We start from the raw sequence: 21,937 nt of genomic DNA, 5'->3' as shown, positions 1-21,937 counted from the left end.
TTTTTTGAAATGTAGGAATTGGTGTGTTATAAGTGGCAGGACCCTAGGGATATAGCTGTGTTAAGAGGTGACTTCTGATATATTACTGATTAGTTTTGAAATAAAGTAAAAATACATTTGTTTATTTTTTTATTTAGACAGCAGGGGAGAGGGAGAAAGAATCTTTAAAAAAAATTTTTTTTAAAGTAACAAATGTACTTTTAACTGATCTACAGATAAAAGCTACTCAGAGCACGTCAGTAACCATTTCAGCCCTTACTCTGTCAGGGCCGTGTCCCGTAGAGTCTTCAGGATCTAGATTCATGGGCTAATTTCATCATTTCACGTCATCCACAGTATTAGAAAAACAAGGCATTGTTAATCGGTTTATATGAAATGCATTGCCGGCAGCCAAATCCAGTTCCTTATATTCCATATTTTTTCTTTAGCTCTTCTACTTTGTTGATGTAAGCTTTCATGGCATCTTCCTTGGAAGTCCCTTTCAGCTGATTCCAGACATCCCACTTGGCCTTGCCTTTGAGATCCAGCAGTCGGGCCGTTCTGTGTTTATGTCCCCCACAGTTGCTTGTTTGTAGTGGCCGTAGATGAACAACATCTCTTCATCTGCTGGCTTGGTCTTGAGATGCTTAAACATCCTCAGCAGCTTTGTCAAACTCAGCCTAAGACGTGCCGGCAGGGTTGTGAGGATTCCAGAGAGTGCGCGGAGGTGGCCAAGAACAGGAAGCGGTAGTCAAAAATTTTTTCTTTAAGTGGGGCACCTGGGTGGCTCAGTCAGTTGAGCATCCCCCTCTTGGTTTCTGCTCAGGTCATGAACTCGTGGTTCATGAGTTTGAGCCATGTGTCAGGCTCCTTGCTGACAGTGTGGAGCTTGTTTACGATTCTCTCTCTCCCTCTCTCTTTGCTTCTCCTCTGCTCACTCTCTCTGTGTCTCTCTCAAAATAAATAAATCAACTTAAAAAAATTTTTTAATGTTTTTTAAGTTTATTGTGAGAGAGAGAGAGCAAGTGTGCATGGGCAGGGGAGAGGCAGAGAGGGAGAGAGAGAATCCCAAGCAGGCTCCATGCTGTCAGCACAGAGCCCAATGTGGGGCTTGATCCAGTGACCCTGGGATCATGACCTGAGCTGAGATCAAGAGTCAGATGCTCAACCAACTGAGCCACCAAGGCACCCCTAAAATAAAAATTTAAATGTCAATTGGACATATTAAATTGTTATCACATGTAATTTATAACCCAACTTTTTAGGAGACTGACACTTTTCCTAAACTTGATAACCAACTTGCCAGGTGTTAGGATGCACATCCAAATTCCTAGAGTTGAAATAGAAGCCAGAGGAAAAAAAGCTAGATCTACAGACAAAGTGAATCTTGACAATAGCAGGCAGGAACCCACATCCAGAGGAAGCCAGCAGGCTATCGAGTTAGAAGGACACTAGACTAAGAAGTGAAAGGCTTCAAGTTCAATCCATGCCTTCCAAGTCACTATGATGTACTTGAGCAAGCCACTTGACTTGGTCATTTTGTTTCTTCATCCATAAAGAGTTTGGCTAGGTAACCTCAGGATGGCTTCCTTCCAGTTTTAGTAACGCTCTGACTTTATTTCAAGTCCCTCCTACTGTGCTCTTAACAGAGCAGCTCTTAAAATATGTATGAAAAGAAGTTAGGAAAAATAATTGAATGAGCATTCCTTTGGTAATCAACTTTCTTTTACAGGCACTTTCCATGCATTTTTCCATGCACGTTTCAGTGCATTTTTACACACAATAAAATGCCTAAACTAAGAGAAGAAAGATATAAGAAAGAGCTTGAAGAGAAGGTGTAAATAGGTTACAATTACAATTTGGGGTCCAGAGAGAGCTTCCTGGTCAACTTGAGAGATGTTCAGTAACGATGTCTGTCTAGGGCAATGACGATTGCCAGTGTCCCTCCCCTCTTCCTTCTCTATTCATTTAGCCAGAGAAAAGGTGTTTTCCCTTTGATAGGTAGGTTGAACAACAGCCAACCTCTCAGTGCCTGGGGCAAGCATGCACATGGGCCACTGGGAGGGGACATCTGTGCCTGTTGAACTGAGGCTTAAGGAGCTATGTCGTGTTTGTCTAGGGTGGCAGGGGCCTTGCCTAACCATGAGCCCTATCAATAATCCATGGCCCTGTGGAGAAAGAACCCTATTAATAAGAAATGCTGGCTGTTCGTAGAAGACAGAGCCAACGATGCCCTTGTTCCAGGGAAACAGAATATGCTCAGACTGACGCAGCACTCTCTGAACTTTCCAGTTACGTCACCAGATAGCTTAGATCAGAGGCAATTTTAGAAGATGCATTCAACATACGACTCTCCTTTTGGCCATCCTAATTTGTTGGGGTCAACGTCTGGTCAGAAGCACACTATCAGTTTGTCAATAACACCTCCTTAAAGAAAATGAAGGGAGGGAGGAAGATATTTGACCAGGGATTCTCTTGTTTGACTTTAAGATTGGTCAAGGGCACCGAGTTATTTTGGAGAGTTGGGCTTTATATCAGGTCACTAAGTATGAAAATGTGATCTGGGTTTTACATCCAATATGGAGGACTAAAAAACAACAGAATTCCCAAATCTGTTTTTTGATTCCTTTTAAAGCCCATAATCTTCTAGGTCTGTCTAGTTCTTCTTTATGGTGACGTTTAATTATTAATCCTGCCTTACTTTGAGGTTCTAATTTAAGAGTCCATTAATAGATTGTTCACTAGGGAGTTTGCCAGAATCACAGCAGGACAAGGTCATTAGCGTATGATGGCTAGGAGCATGGACTTGGAAGCAGACGGACCTGGGGCTAAAACCAGCCTCCACCACCACTTGCCGGCCAAGTGACCTTAAGAAGTTAAAACCCTGTCTAAGTCTCTATTTCCTCCTCTATAAGTATCATACTCATAAAGTACAATAATGCAAAGCATGAAGTAAGACAAGAAGTAAACATTCAATAAAGGCTAGATACGTTAGTTGTTGTTTTTCTTAATTATTCATTTGACAAATAGTTATTGAGTGTTTAATATGTGCTAGGCATTGCTTTTGGCACTAGGGATGTAGGAATACTCAGCTTTGATAACTCATGAAACTTGCATTGTGGAAGCAAAGGAGACCAAAAATAAAGAATCAAGTGAATATACTTTTGCAGGAGGTAAAAAAAAAAAAAAAAAAAAAAAAAAAACAAACAACAACAACAACAAAAAAAAACAACATAAAGAAAAAAAGAGAAGAGTGATGGAGATGGGAAGGGGGGTAGTAGCACATTACCAGTTTCTCTAATCAGATGACATTTAAACAGGGAACAAGAGGATGTGAGGGTGGAAGCCATATGGACATTTAAGGGAAGATCATTATGGGAACAAGAAAGTGCATATGCAAAGGCCCTGAGGCAAGCATGTGCTTGGTGTGTTCAAAAAAGAGTAAGGAAGAAAGTTCAGCCTTCTATAGCAGTAGGAGGTGAGGTCAGGGAAGTGACAGGAAGCAGTCAGAACATTATAGACCTTCCTTCCTCCCTTCCTTCCTCTCTTATTTTCTTCTTCCCTTCCTTTTTTTATTTTTATTTTTTTTAACGTTTATTTATTTTTGAGACTTTGGATTTTACTGCGATGAGATAGGGAGCCACTGACAGGTTCTGAGCCAGGAGAGTCAAGAAAAGACAAAGTTTAAGGAAGATTACTTTATCTTCTGCATGAAGAATATAGGATATATATAACGAGGCAACCAGGGAAATAGCGAAAACAGTTAATACAATCATCCTCACAAGACATGATGGGAGTCCGCACTAGAATGGCCATAATAAATGGGTGAGAAGAAATTCTAATCTGTATATATTTTAATTAAAGAGCCAACAAAACTTGCAGATGGATAAAATGTGGGTCTGGGAACAGACAGTAGTCAGAGGACTTTAAGGTTTTGGCCTGAGTAGCAGGTAGAATGAGGTTGCTACTTCCCAAGAAGTCAGCCAAAGGCAGTGACAAATCTGGCAACATGAGGTGAGGGTGAGAGAGAAACCAAGAATTTTGATTTGGATAAAACGAAGTCTGAATTGTCTCTTGCGTATCCAAGAGAAAATGTCAAATAGGCACTTTGATCCACCAGTCAAGAGTTTAGCAGAGAAATCAGAGTGTAAAAGAAAACCATGAGGATTGTTGTAACCATTAGAGCTGTTCACCAATATTTCTAGGCCCGTCACAGGACTGTACTTTCTACCCCCTTAAAGTTTAGCATAGCTGTGTGACCTGATACGGCCAATGAGTTGAGGGCAGAAATGATCGCATCACTTCGGGCGGAAGCTTTAAGCTGTATGCGTGTGATTCACATGGTTCCTTCTCCCGCCCAGGGGATTGTGGACACATTTGTTGCCCTGGCTCCCTGGGTGACTGATGCCTCTACTGACTCAGGATGGAAATTGACAGTGAACAAAAAATCTTTACTGTTCTGAAGCCTTGAGACTTGAGGATAGTTTGTAGAAAATTCTTCCTTACTCTGAGAACCGTGTACAAAACTAAAAGTGTTATTAAACCAAGGAACTGGGTAAGACCATGTAGGCATGAGTGTTAAGGGTAATGAGAAGAGGACTGAGGGGCTGAGCCCTGCAGCATCCCGACACTTAGAGGTGGGGAAGGAAAGGAAGTTCCAGGGAAGGAGACTGAGAAGGAGCAGCTGCCAAGAGGAATTAAGAGATCCCAGGAAGAAAATGCCTCAAGAGGGAGGAAGTGATGAACTGCGTCAAGTAAAACCAACCAGCTTCTAAGGTGAGAATTAGGAAATAAGCAACGGGTTTGGCAACGTGGCAGCTACCGGTGACCTGACACAGATTTTGTGAAGGGGGTGGGAGCAAGCGTCTGCCTGTCCTGGGTTCAGGAATGGGTGGGATAGAAGGAATGAAGACAGATAGACAAGACAGACAAAGGAAATGTTTCTGTTAGGAGAAGCAAAGAATGGAGGAGTCAAAAGAGGATGTTTTAAGTTAGAAGATTATAGCAAGAAAGAATTGCCTGGTAGAGAGGAAAATATTAACAACACAGGACACTGGACAATGTCAGGAGCGACGTCATCCACAGGCAGAGATGGAGATCAGGTGGTCAAATAGGCTGGAATGTGGTCGGTCTTCCAAGGTAGGAGGAGAGAAGCCAAACTATAAAGGTACAGATAGGCCAGTAGGTGTGGTGGTGACGTAAAAGTTCTCTTTTGATTTGGTTCCATTTTTCAGTGAAATACGAAGTAAAATCATTAGTTAAGAGTGGGGGTGATGAAAGTGACCATGGTCTACAAAGTTCTACGTGTTCTGGCTGCTCCCTGCCACCTCTGACCTCATCTCCTTCCACTCTCTCCTTACTTTCTCCACTTCTTTTAGCTGCACTTTCTTCCTTGCACTTCCTCAAACACAGCAAGCACGCTCCTGCCTCAGGACCTTTGCACATGCAGTTCCCTGTGCCTGGAATGCTCTTCCCTTGCATGTCCACAAGGCCAACTCCCTTATATCCTCTTGTTCTTTGTTTAAATGTCATCTTATCAGAGAAACGTCCCGAACTAGCCAGTCAAAAACACCACCTCCTCCTGCCCACCTCTATCATTCTCTGTCCCTTTTCCTGCTTTATTCTTTGTCATTACCTCTATCACCTATCTGAAAAATATATTTGCTTGTTTATTCATTTCTGGCTCTCCGTGTCCCCAGAATTTAAGCTCCGTGAGTGCCAGGACTTTCTGTTTTGAGGAGGGGGGAGAAGGTCTACAATAAAAGGCTAGGAGAGTGGGATTGTTGACAGGAACAGATTAGGACTACCAGGTGGCTCTCAAGGAATGCAAAGGTTAGTGGTCATGAATTTAAAACGCTATGTCTTTTCTTCAATATGCCCATATTTAACAGCTGTCTTGTTTTCTACCTAGAAAAATATTCAGCTTCATGGGCAAAGAGAAAGAGGTAAGAATACAAAAAGTCACGAGAGCCCAAATGAAATGCTTTGGGTTGCCATCTGGGAGTTGCAGAAGGCACTCCAAGAACCCCAGAGCCTGATATCTTGGTTAAGTTCTTTGCTTCCAGACATGTTTCCACTTCTCCGCCATCCACCTCCTGTTAGACAGTAGTGTTTTCTTTTTAGGAAATTCAACGGAGCAGTCTGGACCAAGGAACAGACTTTTTCCTGCTCTCCTTTCAAAAGGCTGAACAGTAAGATGCTGCCTTTACCTGCAGCTTTTTGGTCTCTCTATATGAAGTTGAGTGTCTGATGTGTCCCTTTAAGGATGGAGCCACCTTGAAGAGAGGAACAAGTCTTGCTTACAGTATGGCTAATTTATGTATAAGTTTACGTGGCAACTGACTATAAAAGGGGAATATGACAGAAATTGTGTTCTCGTCACTTGCTGAAGGAGACATGCGCCATCCTCTGGAACAAAAGTGAACTATCAGTGTGATGTGCTCTCCTTCCTGGGATTATCTTGAGACTCCCTGCCCACAAAGGATATGGTTTTGGTGCTCCTGGGTCCTAACGTTTTACTAAGTTATTGCCTTACATGTGTTTGGAAGACCCAGCCCAAAGGCATCGGTCAGCCCTCACAGACGTGCAGTGCGAATGGACCCTCAAATCTCAGTGGCTTGACCAAGTTTGAATCCCACTCAAGCTACAAGGCCATCGTGGTTGGCTGACTCCAGGATGACATGGCGGAAGCCATCTGGAATGTCGCTGGTCAGTGACAGAAGACAAATGTGGCAAAGCACAAAGTGCTCTCAAACTTTCGCTCGTAAACTTTTGCACTTCTCGCACTCCAGTGGCAAAAGCAAGTCTCACGGCCACCCATGCCTTCAGTGAGTTGGGAAAGTAGAATTTTCTCTCAGGAAGGACGAGCAGATATTATCAGTAAACTGCAATGGAGTCTGGTCTCCCCGGAAAAGGCTCATCACTCCTTCCTTTGTTTCACCTCTAGAACTTCTGCATTTTTTTTTAAAAAAAATTTTAATGTTTATTTATTTTTGAGAGAGAGAGGGATGGAGAGGCAATGAGACAGAGAGGGAGACACAGATCCAAAGCAGGATCCAGGCTCTGAGCTGTCAGCACAGAGCCTGATGCAGGGCTCGAACCCACGAACTGTGAGATCATGACCTGAGCCAAAGTTGGACACTTAAGCGACTGAGTCACTCAGCTGCCCCTAGAACTTCTGTACTATTACACAGGGTATTATAACTGTTTGCATGACTACCTCCCCAACTACAAGGACACTTTGTGAGGATAGCCTTTTATTGTCTTGTCACCTACACAGTGTCTGGGACGTAGGAGATGCCCTGCTGATTGAATGATATAGGGTGAATTGAATGGAATTGGATGGATTGGATCAGAATGATGTAAAACAGAGTAGAGTAAAACCTTGGTGTGCAAGCCTAATTCATTCCAGAAATATGTTTGTAATCCAAAGCACTTGTATATCAAAGCGAATTTCCCCATAAGAAATAATAGAAACTCAGATGATTCGTGCCACAACCCAAAAATATTCATATAAAAATGATTACAATACTGTAATATAATACAAAATAATAAGTAAAATGCAAAATATAAAGAAAAATAAATTAACCTGCATTTACCCTTGAAAACCTTCATGGCTGGTGTGAGGGAGACAAGAAAGAGGAGGGTTATTGTGAGGGACAACTTTCAGTATCACTAACGGATGTTGACTATAGTACAGTATTAGTAAACTCTTGTCATACACTGGATTTAATGTAACTGGCAATAAGGCAGCAGAGGAAAGGGTCTCTATCGGCAGGCAGCCTGACCTAGAATGAAGCAAAGCATTCCTAAGCTTCCTCTTGTCGGGAAAAGCAAAGGACTGTCCATAGGTGCTTTGAACTGACAAAAAATACGCTAGTCCCAGCTGTGGGCACCCTCCAACTTTCTGGAAAATCATTGATTTCTGCCAAACACTGCAGCCTGAGACCAAACATATGAGCATGGGAAATGATCACCCACAATCCCATAGAGAAAGAAAGTGAGAGAGAAGAACAAATAGAGAGAGAGAAGAACCATTGGCTCAGTTTTGATCATGTGACATTCAGCATCATAAAGTACTTGTATGGCAAGACATCACTCGTTGATCAAGTTAAAATTGATTAGAAATGTTTGCTAACCTTGCGGAACCCTCGCAAAACAAGTTACTCACAATTGAAGATTTTACTATATTTGAATCCACGTGTTGATTTGTGTATAAACAAATAAGCCTGAATGGAGTATAGCATAAGGTAAAATTAACCTCGGTGCAAATTTGAATACAGCGATCTGTTTGCTCAGTGATGATGCTTTACTGATGAGAAAATTAAAGCCGAAGTGGAAGAGAGGACTGTGGTCTCAGGTCACACACAGAGCCAGTGAGGAAACCAGGACTCCATGGCCCTAGTTTGGTTCTGTTCCCCTCTTACCCTGAACTACCTTTTGAAAAAACACAACCACCACCATAAATCACCAAGGTATTTACTTGGTATTTATTTATAAATTACATATTCAAAGTTAAATTTAAAATAATAAAGAAGGATAAGCAAAATCCATTCTCCCCATATCCTGCCTCTACCCCACTTCTGGACAAGTAACCACTGTTGACACCTAGTTATGTATCTTCCGGAAATTTTCCACCCACACGCAAGCATATAATGTCATTACTTTTTACACAAATCATACAATACACACGCCAAGTGCTTTTTATTTTTTTTTAATTTTTTTTTAACATTTATTTATTTTTGAGACAGAGAGAGACAGAGCATGAACGGGGGAGGGGCAGAGAGAGAAGGAGACACAGAATCGGAAGCAGGCTCCAGGCTCTGAGCCATCAGCCCAGAGCCCGACGCGGGGCTCGAACTCACGGACCACGAGATCATGACCTGAGCGGAAGTCGGACGCTCAACCGACTGAGCCACCCAGGCGCCCTGCCAAGTGCTTTTTAAATTTAACAATATATTCTGAACACCTTTAGTGTCAGTCTATGTGAATCTATGCCCTTGCTTAATGGCTATGTGATATTCCATTATGAATATCATAATTTATGTATCTAGCTAGCTATTACATACATTTAAACGTTTCATATCTTTTAATACTACAAATGATGAAATATCACTATAGGCCCAGGACTCTCTAATTTACATCTCAAGCCCTGACCTCTCCCCCAAACTGTTTATGCTCTGTCTACTTGGTATCTTCACTTTTAATATCTAGTAGGTATCCAAACCTTAGTAGGCAGAAAGAGAATTCTTGCCTGCAGTCATCAAACTTTTCCTTTCCTAATCCTGTTCTCAATTAATGATATCTCCATCCACCTGGTAATACAGGCTGAAATATTAGCAGTTCTTATTTCCTGTCTTTTCCTGCACTTTCAAATCCAATTTTTCATTTGTCTCCATCTCCAAAATGTGTCATGAACTCACCCACTTTCTCTGATCTCCATTACCATTGCTCCAGGCTAAGCTCTTCTCATGCTTCATTTGGTGTATTGCAACAGACTTCTCACTACTTTCCCCAGTTCCACCCTGCAAAGTAGCCAGAGTGATCTGACGTTGGTTTTTATTATCAATCAACCACATAAATAAATGAATACACACACAAATACCTGTATATGTATACACACACACTAACAATTGGACTATATTTATTTTTTTAATGTATATTTATTTTTGAGAGAGAGAGAGCACGAGCAGGGGAGGGGCAGAGAGCGGGGGGGACAGAGGATCCAAAGCGGGCTCCGTGCTGACAGAAGCGAGTCCAACGTGAGGTTCAAACTCACGAACTGTGAGATCACAACCTGAGCTAAATTCGGATGCTTAACTGACTGAGCCACCAGGTGCCCCTATATTTGTTTTTATATATTATATAGTCATACATTTTAAAATTTGTATTATTTCAATATATATTTTAGTCATATAGTTATATATTTACTATGTCTAGTTAAATATCTGTCATTCTTAACATAGCATTTATACATCGTATATGTAATAAACCAAATACCAAATGCACCCATCACACGGCTTAGGAAAGAGAATATTACAAATAAATAAATTTGAAGCTCCATGTATGCCCTTCCTCAGTCATGTTCCCTTCTCTCCTCCAAAGGTAGCTACTCTCTTGAATTTTGTGTTTCTAATTTGCCCTGCTTTTTACTGTTCTTGCTACCTATGTAATTTTCCCTATATGCTATAGTAACTAATGCTCATCAAGGTCTCTGGTTTTCTTCTCCTTCTGCACACCCAATACCTTGATATTAGACATAATCATCCAAACTGATTTGGTTGGTGAAATGTAAGCAGAAGAGACACGGCTGGAAATGTCTTTATTTTACACTCATCCTGAAATATAGTGTCACAATATGTATTAATCTGGGTTTACAATTGTATCCTAAAAACCTTCAGTATATGTTTCCATTGTCTTCTGGCTTCTAATCTTGCTGTGGAGAAGTCACCTGTAAATCTAACCACCATATCTTTGTGGTAATCTACCTTTTCTCTTTGGCTGCTTTAAAAATATTCTTTTCTTTTTGCCTTTTGAAATTTTACTTTGATATAGTGGAGCTATGCATTTCTTTTTATTTATCGTACTGCTAATACTTTGGGTAGCCTGAGTCTAAGGATTGATATATTTTAATAATTCTGTTCTCAGTTCTCAGCATTTATCTCAAACAACTTCCTCCTCTCCTCTCTCTGCCTTTTTACAAAGCTCCAATTTCATATATGTTGGACCTTCCCTCTCTATCTGCCTTGGTGCTTAACATCTTTATATATTATCTGCCTCTCATTCTTTCTGAGCTGTGGTGTAGATGTCTTCTGGTTAACTCACACTCTCTTCAGTTGTGCCTAGTCTGTGTGTCTTTCACTCCATCCACTGAGTCTTAACCTTATGTTATTTTTCCTTTTATTTCTAGATATCCTTTTATGTAACCTACTTGATAAAATCTTATAGTTTCTTGTTCTTTGCTCATAAGTATAAGCCTCTTATACTTCTTTAAACATATTAAACATAGTCTATGTGATCATTCACATGCTCTGTTTTGACAATCTGTTGTGGGCATTTTGTTTTTGTTTTTGTTTTGTTTTTGTTTTTGTTTTTGTTTTGGGGGGGTTGCTGGTTCTCACAGCCTCCTGTTTCCTTGCATTCTGTGAGATTTTTGTTTATGAGCTCATTATCTTTAAAACTCTATCAAAGAGAGTCCATTGAGTCCCTGATTGAACTTACATTCTTCTTGCATTTGTTTCTCCCAGTTGCCTTATGGGGACTAACAACCAAGGACCTTTTTTTTTTTTTTTTTTTTTTTTTTTTTTTTTTTTTTTTAGTTTTACAATGTTTTAATGTTTATTTTTGAGAGACAGAGACAGAGCATGAGCAAGGGAGGGACAGAGAGAGAGGGAGACACAGAATCCGAAGCAGGCTCCAGGCTCTGAGCCATTAGCACAGAGCCCGATGTGGGACTCAAACCCACAAACCACGGGATCATGACCTGAGCCAAAGTCAGATGCTTAATCGACTGAGCCACCCAAGAGCCCAACATAGGACCATTTAAATTAAACCCTTCCTTTGGGATACTATTAATTCTTTTTTACTTTCCACCTATCTTTAAAGTCAAGATGGGCACATTTTCAGACTTTCTTTTCTTCTTCCATTATTTTCTTATGAACACTTACTACACTCTGTTTTATTTACATATCTTCCTATGCATCTACTCCCTTATCTGTCCATCACCCACAGTGTTTTGGATGCATTTGAAAGTACATGCCCCCCTAAGCACTTCAGCATACATGTAGATTATTGAGTCAATATTTATTTATAGTTCTTTCTTTTGGGAGAATAAAATTAAATTACACAAAATAGATGGATTTAGAATTTTCTGTTTCATGAGTTTCAGTTTTCTCAAGATATAGAACATTAACATAACACCAGAAAGTCTTCTACCCTCCACAATGAGCATCTGTCCTCCTATCCCTAACCCTAGAAACATCAATTGTTCTGACTTTTTTCCTCCTTCGATTAGTTTAGTGCGTTCTAGAATTTCATGTAAATAGAATCATACATTTTGTGCTCTTTTGTGTGAGGTTTCTTTCACTTAGCATAACGTTTTTGAAATGTATCCATGCTGTTAAGTGTATCTGTAGTTCTTCCTTTATTGCTAGCTAGTATTCTATTGTATACATACACCACAATTTGTTTATCCATTTTTGTGTTGGTGAGCTCTTGAACTGTTTCCAATAAATAAAGCTTCTGTGAATATTCCCACACAAGTCATTTTGGGGACGTATGTTTTCATCTTCCTGGGTAAAGACCTCAGGAATAGGATTGCTGGGTCATAGCATAGGATTATGTTTAGTTTTATAGGAAACTTGCAGACCACCTTCCAAAGTGGTAAAACTTTTATATTCCCATCATTCTATGGGAGCTCCTTCTTCGTCTTTCTGCACTGTGGTTTCTTTTCTTGTTCACTCTTTAAGATCCATCCTTTTGGGAACTGAGCTTTGTATGGAGGGTTCTTATTATACTCCCAGCTTGGGTGGGCCCTAGCCTTCATCTCCTTCTGTGTGCCTTGAGCATCAAGCAAAACAAAGAGTAAAGATCACTACAGATGAGCAAACATCCTTAGTATAAAAGCCGGTTCTAAGGATGTACCTCCTAGGATTCCTGTTTTCATTTCATTTTGGCATCTGCAAATTCCTTACTTGTTTGCAAGACTTTTAAAGTATTAGAAATGTAAAATTATTGGAATTTTTAGTTGTTTTTAATGGAAGGGATTCATTTCCCATTTTAATGAGATTAGATTTCATTTAGGAAATCTAGTCTGTCATGCTATCACTAATTGGAAGTCTCTAGAACACGCTTTTTAAAATGTAAATCAGATGATTAAAATTTTCCAATGGTTTCATATGGCACTTAAGACAAAACTTCAACTTCCTATTTTGACCTTCAAGGCTCTTCATGATATGACTTGTACTTCCTTCCACATTTTCATCTTAACATGTGACATTCTTCCTACATTGGCCTTCTTTCTACTCCTCAAACACACCCAGCTTGTCTCCGTCTTAGGTCACTGCTGATACCTCCCTCCCCCACTAATCACCCTCCATCCCAATAGTCTAAATTATTTCCTTGTAGCTCTCATCACTGTAAGAACTCATGATATCATTTACTTTTATATTTGCTTGTCTGTCTTGCCGTGTTAGAGAATTTTCCAGGAAAGCAGAGATTGGGTCTCTTTATTTCACTTCTGTTTCCCCAATGCCTAAAACTGTACTTGTAACCTAGATGACAACCAACAGCTGTTAAAGGAATGAGCAAATGAATGTGTCCTTCAGAAAATGATCTTAGATACATATTTTATATATATTTTATATTCACTGTAAGTGTAGTTATGCCTGATTATTAGATATTTAGTTTTTATTTCAAAAAAACCCTGATTTCCTTTTACCTCTCCTTTACCTGGTGTTGTTTGGATTCTTAAAAACGTATATATAAGCATATTATTTACTTACTTGCAGGGGCATTACTGTTTGTTGTGTAAAGAGGATGCTGGTTTTCAAAGGACTGAGAACCACTGTGCTAAGTGCTCATGATTGTCTCTACTTTAAGCACCAGACCTATATTTGTCCAATGTTCTACTAAATATCTCGCCCTCAGATACTGCGTGGCATTCTAAATTTAATGTGTCCAAGGCAAACCTCATCATCTGGCTCAACAAAACTTCCTCCCTGTGCTTGGTTCCTGAATGTTACACTCTTGATCATCAGCATCCTTGCCTCATCATTTGATCAGTTATCAAGTATTATCATCTGTCTCCTTGACATCACTTATGATTGTCCCTTTCATGCCCCATCACCATGTCTTAATTCATCATCTTACCCCTGGAACCTTCAACACTCTCCTTTTAGGTCTTCTGCTACCCTTCTATCACTCTTAGTCATAGACAATATAAATGTGAAGCATTTTATGGATATCCAGTACCAGGGAGGCTACTGTGCATTGGCCATTTTCCAAAATTCATATTATGAAGTAATCTTTCTAAAGCTTGAAATCTGACGATATTCCTTGGGCCACATTGCCTACCAAAATAAGTCCATTCCCCTCAGCCTGGCTACCACCCTTTATAACTAGGCCCATTCTTAGTTCTCCAGATTCTTCTCCAAACCCCCCACTCATGCTCTTACGCTTCAGCATTCTTCGGTTCTCAAACATGTTCTTATGTGCCTAAGTGGATTTGGACATATTTCCTTAGCAAGAGTCATCCTTGCCCCATCTTCTTGCTGTTGAAATCCATAATCATCCTTCAAAAGTTAGCTCAGCTCTCTATCACTTCCACTGTGGAGCTGCCCTCCTCTCGTCAGGCTGAATTGCCTGGGTCTTTTCTCTTCCCCCGAATGTCCTTTTATCATCACACTCACTGTGCTACACAATAACTTTTTATGCACATCCTCCCGACTGTAATGCCAACTTTTTATAACATCCCAACTAGCTCCATGCTCAAAAGAGACCAGACACCTGAGAGATACGCAACAAACATCCCTGGAGAAGATGAACGAGTCTTGTACTTCTAGGTTATCTTTCTTCTAAGAAGCATTGTTTCCAGTCTCCAGTTTACGAGCTGGAATTAATATTTCCTCATAACATTTCCCCATGGTACTTTAGACCATCCTTTTTATGTTTCTTTTGTAGGTCGTTAGAGAGGAAGTTAATTAGACCATCCATACTCAGTAAAATGACTGCCTATCTGCCAGGGGCAGAACAATGAGCTTGAAAACAAACAAAGAAATAATCCCTGGTGCTGTGAAGCTCACAGTCTTATGAGCACATGACAGCATCATAGGACTTTAGGTCTGGAAGAGACTTGCAAACTTTAATCCAGCCCATCGTGTTATGGAAGAGGAAACTGAGTGGAGGAGAGGCCTTGCAGGCAGGCCGTAGTAAAACTAGGCTAGAACCTAAATTTCCTGGTAGGAATAATACAACACACACACACACATACACACAAACACACACACATATGAGGAAGAGTAGAAGAATGATATAAGTGCATGAAGCATTAATGTTTAGTCAGGAAATGAAACCTACATAAAAAGTTGGAAACACTAGCAAAGTGGTGAGACCATTGTCTAGCCTTGGACAAGCAATGTAAACTCTTTGTGCCTCAGTTTCCTCATTTATAAAATAGGGGTAATAATGGCTCCCTTGCAGGTTGTTGTAGGAATTACAAAAAGATGAATGTATAACACTCTATTAGCTAAGGATGCTTGGGTTGGAAACACCACAAAACCCAATCTATAGTATCTTAAACAAATAAGGCCTTGTTTTCATATTAAAGTTCTGGGAACAGGTGGCTGCTGGTGTTCATCCGGTGACATGTGTTGTTGAATGTTTCTCGGTCTTTTCTTAGGACTGTGGTTTCATGGTGGCCACACAACTGACAAAGATCCAGACGTCATGCCTGCATTCAAGACAGCAATGAGGAGAAAGGTCTTGCTAGGATATTTATTCCTTTAATGGGGACAGAAAGTTTACCAAGAAACACTAGCAGACTTCTGCTTGTCACATGTTCCTGTGCTATCATATTATCCCAAGCTAGACAAAAAGCTACAAAAAGCGAGTATTTGGCTTTGAAGCCTCTGTAGTGGGGACATGGAGGAAAAGTGAGTTGGGAATAGCTTTTCACTACTAATGAACAGAACCTTCCATAAGAACCTACCATATAAGAAAAGGCTTAATCAAGGGCAGGTTTTGGAATGTTGAATAAATCTTTGAGGTTTGCTCTGGACCTGTGCCATCATCGTGATCTTTCTGCCCTCAGCAATGAACTTCTCATTACAAAGGATGAATGAGAAAGTATTAGCTGGTTTTGGACGTAACTTCTGGGTTCACTGTACCATTTACTCTTCGCATCTTAAACATTTCTTGAGATCGCCCTGGGATTATGGGAATTTGGTGACTTGAGTCATGAATTCCATTATTTTGGAATTAACCTTCCGGGTATAGATCCAATACTAAGCTGGTCTTTGTATCTATTTTTAACATCTTGGATTGGACGGTAAAAAGGGATTAAGTGAAAATCCAAAACACACTGAGGATTTTGAAGTAATGGAAATATAAGTGGAAACATAAGGAATCAATGTGTTCTTTATCATCCTTAACAGCTTAAATAAAATGACTGACTATTCTCCGAGTCAAAAATAATTCAGAATTTAATTGGCAAAGGTATTTTAAGGTTCTGTCTTTTTCTATTTTTCTCCTGCTTTGGTGAAGCTATGAATTATGTTGCAAGCACGGAGCATCCTGGAATAGGAGTTACTAAGACAACGCCTTGAATTAAGAATTAATTGGATTTTTAAAATTCTCCTGGATATATGCACACAAACAAAGCCTAATGGTACTGTGCTTCTCATTTTGCCTTGGCACATCTTCCTAAAAGAAACCTAGATACTCTTTAAATTTTGAAAGTCAATGTTTTCACACCTCCATTAGTAAGTAGAATCCTTTAAACACCATGAAGGATCTTCTTCCTAAGAGAAAGCTGCTTATTACATATTACAGAGTTGCATCGGATACTTGTTAGCATACCTCCAGGCTGGCTTCCACCAGAGTATAGGAAAGAGCTACTTTCGCCTAAAAGATGATTTCAAGAGTTCCCATGATCATTTGTCAGTGGTGCGCTTTGTTTTCTGTGTGCTTACTTCCTTTCTTATTGTGAGCACCTGAGGTGCCTCTGAAGTGGGAAATTATGAATCTTGGATCTGAGCTTTGAAAGGGCTGACAGGTGCTACTGATGATATGAACCGAATATTCCAGGAGAATGCTGCTGTCTTTCTGGAAACGTAAGCCTTCATGTGGACCCAAAAGGTTAAGGGCAAAGGCATTGTAAAGAGGACGCAACTCAACCTTACTTATGTGTCTCAAAGAATCACAGCACAGATTAGCTCACTTCTCCAAGACCATAAACCAGTGGCAGAAGTAAAATTACATCCCAGATCCTCATAAGCTTGAAAAATCCCTTGCACCCTTTTATGGAGATAATGCAGCCATGGTCCCCTCCCCATGGGCTACATTCCTCACCTCTCCGCTGAGTTCAAGCACCAGGCTAGGATGATAGGGCTACAAAAGGGACTGAGACATGATCTTTCTCTTAAAGAGACCACTTAGTTTTTCTCCCTCCAACACTTTGCCCTGTAAGGCTACGAGAAAACTGTCCTTCATTTCCTTCCTCTTGTTTCTTTTGGATCTGGTGACTCCCCAAGCTGTTGTCAATGCAGAACCCCTAGAAATCACAAGAGTGGAGGGTGGGTTAGCGGTGGGAGTAGGGAGGGCTCAGTAGGTTTTGTGGCTTGGAGGGGGGGGGGGGGGAGTTGTAGCTACACCCACAGCACGGTTTTTAGCCATGACTGAAGCAAGGCTTCCAGCCCTTTAATCCAGGCCAACTCTAGAGCAGGCGATGAACAAGGAGGGGCCATCGGCCCCAGTGTTCAAGATTTCCGCTGCATCCATACATCTCACGCCTTGCCCTGGGGGCACCAACAGGGGCTGGGGTAGCACAATTGAGTCAAATGACGATCTCTCTACTGGGAATAGTTGGAATATTACTTGGTTTTCTACATTATAAAATCATGATGGTTGTCTTCATTGCAAAAGAATACATGTCATTGTTAACAGAAAAAGAAAAATGTTGAGCTATAAAGACTTAATATTTTGAAGCCCCACCATCTTTTAAATTAAAGCATGGCAGTGAGTTGTTGAAAAAAGTTTTGATAAATGAATATCAATATTTGACCACTGTTTCATGAAAGGCTCTTTTCTCAGCTTAAGCTTTGCAGTGGCACAATAATAGTAAATATATTCAGAGGATTCACTTGCATTATGTCGGGTATCTTGATTGGTAGGTGTTTTATTTTACCTATTTAATATTATATGTATATTTTGTGCTCATAAATTTGGGAAATGTAAATGAGTATACATTATGGCAAGGACATCTTTGATCTGTAATCATCATAAATTAATGTCTAGTATTCTATGCTTTCTGGACATTGTGAAACACAAAAATAAATGCCCTCAAAGAGCTCACAGTCTAGTTGGGGAAGCAGCCATCTCATTGCTGCCAGAAACTGACCTCATTGTCTTGTTAGCAGCTACTGACTGTAGTCCAAGATTCTAAAAAAAGATATTCCAACTCACAGGTCAACTCCAAATTATAGAATAAATACAGTTGCACACTTAGCCGCTGAGTCTATCGTCTTTTCTACATCTCTGTGGCTACACCATACACCGTGCACTCACAGAGAAACATAACGGCTGCCGAGATGTACTACTCACACACTAAGATGAAAGACTGAGGAAATTATTCACATGGGTCAAGCCATTTGGGCTTTTAAATGACTAGATTATTTATTCAGAGAAATTTTTGCCTTGAATTACCTAAAGATCTGTCTTGGTTCTCTCATTCATTTTATAAGTATACCCATAAGAGAAGATTGAGTCATTTCAAAAGAATGCTTGTTTATCCACTTATCTGGTACACTAGAACAAGGAGGCATATTTCTCCAAATCTGGGTTGCTTGGCAACTACATCAGCTTTCCATTCTAGTTAACCAGCAGTGGATAAAGCCTGTTAGAATCCAAGGATTGAGCTAACACAAATTCACGGGCGGCCTCGAGCCAAGGTCAGTTATAGAAGCTACGATCTCAATAGAATTGATGCTTCTTGCATTTGTAGGATAATTAGATATAAGGCCCTCAAATTTGAAAGGACCCAAAATGTTATTTAATTTAAGTGCCATCCTGTCTGTAACTTCACAGAGGAGCTCTGGACCAACCGCTGGATGAACGTCTGCCAAGTTTGGTGAACTATTAAACTTGAAACTTTTTCCAACAATGTACTAGCAAGCTTGAGTTTAAACAGATGGTGGGGTTTAAAAACATTAACACTGTTTATATCTCAACATTTTTTGCTTTCTGATTTTTTAAAAGGACACGCAGTCTTTTTTACAGTGAAGAAAACCACTGTTACTTATCCCATCAGTTTTTACCCATCAAAATTCCTTTTTTTACTGAGACAAAAACCTCTCTGTTAATTCTCCCCACTAAAGATAGTTTACCTGTTGGGACCTTGTAGATAAAATCTAATTTCTTTCCTATGTGATAGTCCAGTGATACCTTGTTTTCATCTAAGTTTATCCTTCAGGCTAACTTTTCCATTTCTTCAATCAAATCTCACACACAGAGTGCCAAGTCCCTTCACGATCTGACCACTCATCTCTAGTCTCTAACTAATTTTTACATGTTGTTTTGGAACTGGGATTCTGAGAGTGGAATGTGGCCCTCCAAGAATCACAGACAAAATTGAGACCATGCCCTAACTTGAGTTGATTCCATGCTTCCAACCAATGCAACTCAAGATTCAGCGAGTTATTTGATATACACAATATTTGAAGTTGATACATATCAATTTTATTGAAGACAAAAACTTCTGTGGCTTACCCATGTGCACAGCGATTAAACACAGTGTCCCCCATCACGTTCATGTGTTTTAGAGTTTTTGAACCCAAATGCAAGACTTTAAACATATCTTGGCAAACCTCATTTAATTCTGTCCCTCAAGTTAATCAATCAAAATCTTCTGATTCTTTTCTCCAACATAGCCTGTCTTTCAGCGTGGTGTCATATAAATATATGATGAACCACACCATTTATACTCTTCTTCAAGTAAATGACAAAGATGTTTAATGGGGTGGAAAGGGCATGTGGCTCCTGGGTGGCTCAGTCGGTTGAGCAACAGACTTTTGATTTCAGCTCAGGACATGATCCCAGGGGCATGGGATTGACCCCTGCATTGGGCTGTGTGTAGAGCATGGAGTCCGCCTAAGATTCTCTCTTTCTCTCCCTTTGCCCCTCTCCCCCCAATCACACTCATTCTCTCTCTCTCTAAAATAAATTAAAAAAAAATAGGGTAGAAAGGGCAGAATCCCATGGTAAGTCTTGAAACCCATCCCCAGAATGGCAATAACCTATTTATGCACCCTTGATCATAGCCAGTGAAGAAGATTCTAATCCTTGTCTCCAGCCCCAAATCCTCTATCTTCATGGGGAGCATACCATGAAGAACCTTGTCAAATGCCCTGCAGGAGCCAAAAAAGAAAACTAATAATATACTTTTCCCTTCCTACATTCAAGTAGCTTTCTATTACCTCATTTGATTATTCAACAAATATTTGTTCAACATCTACATGCCAGGTGCTCTTCTGGACTCTGGGAAAATACAGCAAAATAGGGTGTTGTGTATGACCATACATCCAGGTCTTACCCTCATTTTGCAGAGTAGAAAAATGAATCTCAGAGATGTGAAGTAACTCCCAATGAACATATAAGTTTCAGAGCCAAGATCCAACCTAATTTTGACCACATAAATGCTTGATGCTTTCCATGAAATCAATACTCATGGTAGCTACCCAACTCTCCCTCACTTCAATTTCCTCACCTTTTGCCTTCCATACATAATAGTTTCCTCTTTATCAACACCCTTGTCTCTAGAGTCTATGCCTTAACTATTGGTGACTATTGGTGCGAATTACAGGCATCGCTGTAGACTGATTGGGAAAATGTCTGGGGCAACCAGCTATCCATTTGTAAGGAATCACTAGCTTTCTGTGTTTTCCTTGCAGCAACTCATGTTCTGGTTCTATCGTCATCCTCTTAACAAGGATCCACCTCTTGCAAAAAAATGAATGAAACTCCTGACGGAACGTAGACAGACTGAAGCACGTTCAATTCCATACTTATAAGTCATAAAATGCATCTCAATGATAGTGAGTTATTCACTATGCCATAGCCCCAAATCATGCCTTGGAGAAGAGGACAAGGGTTGAGGATTTCCAGTACCAGTTTTCAGATCCCAAAGAAAATACTAACATTGTGTTTAATGCAAATGAAACCAGCAAAGTAGTCCAGAGCCTCTTATATTTGGCTTGATTTGTTTAAGTAACAAATAGAAGTTCACGTGAGGTTCTTCCACAATTATTATTTTGTTCCCGAATAAAACCATAATTAACTACATTTCTATTGAAAAAGTAATAACTGAAACTGGATTAAATTTGTTTAGTAGAACAAAGGGTATATAACAAAACAGAAGCCTTCTGGATCTCCAAGTCTCTCTTTGCCACTCAGAAACAATTGTTGATTATGGTTACCTGTGTGTTCTTCCAGACCTCACATTTTCCATGCACATATTACATGTATGTGAGGTTTTTTTCCTTGGAGATCTTCCCATATTATTTTTTTTAATATCTATTTATTCTTGAGTGAGAAGAGAGAGTGTGAGCGTTGGGGGGGGGGGGTGCAGAGAGAGAGGGAGACACAGAATCCGAAGCAGGCTCCAGGCTCTGTGCTGCCACCACAGAGCCGGACGCAGGGCTCGAACCCACAAGCTGCGAGATCATGACCGAAGCCAAAGTCTGACACCCAACCGACTGAGCCCCCCAGGCCCCCCAGATCTTCCCATATTAGGCAAGAGAACTTGCCACTGTTGTTGATACTTGCATGGAATACTCCTACATGAACATAGTATATCTGATTTAACCAGCATCCTCCTGATGGACATTTAGCTTGTTTCTAGACTTTGCAATTGAAAGCAATTATTTTAACTTAATTAATTAATTCAAAATATATAACAGGTACGAGTGCCAAATTGTGATCTAAGCACTTTACAAAAGTCAACTCACTGAATCTCTGAAATAACCCACTGAGGTAGGCAGTAACGTCATCATCCCTGTCTTACAGATGGGGAAACTGAGAACAGCGTGGCATGGCTCGTCCCAGGTCACATGGCTGTTAAAGACAGAGCTGGATTCAAACCCAGGCTGTTCTGAGTCAAGAATAATTGCTAACCTCTGATGGGAATCAAAATTCTTCTCCTTCGCTACAACACAATTGTCTGTTCCCGAAGCAAATCAGTTGCTAG

At 40.2% G+C, this 21,937-nt stretch overlaps 1 protein-coding gene and 1 pseudogene across 1 annotated transcript in view; one reads left to right on the top strand and one right to left on the bottom strand.

The window, feature by feature from the left end:
- Positions 1 to 6,917, top strand: part of RBM24 (RNA binding motif protein 24) — a 28,985-nt gene extending 22,068 nt beyond the window's left edge. The window contains exon 5 of the transcript XR_015251046.1: positions 5,891 to 6,917. The gene's annotated coding sequence lies outside the window, so the exon portion shown is untranslated. The remainder of the gene's footprint in view (positions 1 to 5,890) is intronic.
- Positions 346 to 737, bottom strand: LOC112853562 (acyl-CoA-binding protein pseudogene; annotated as a pseudogene).
- Positions 6,918 to 21,937: the final 15,020 nt, after the last annotated feature.

This window comes from Puma concolor, chromosome B2 (assembly GCF_028749965.1).
Source record: "Puma concolor isolate L17-30 chromosome B2, mPumCon1.1.hap2, whole genome shotgun sequence".
In the NCBI taxonomy this organism is placed as follows: Eukaryota; Metazoa; Chordata; class Mammalia; order Carnivora; family Felidae; genus Puma; species Puma concolor.
Note: the sequence above shows the minus strand (reverse complement) of the source record. Positions and strands in the feature narration are given on the sequence as shown.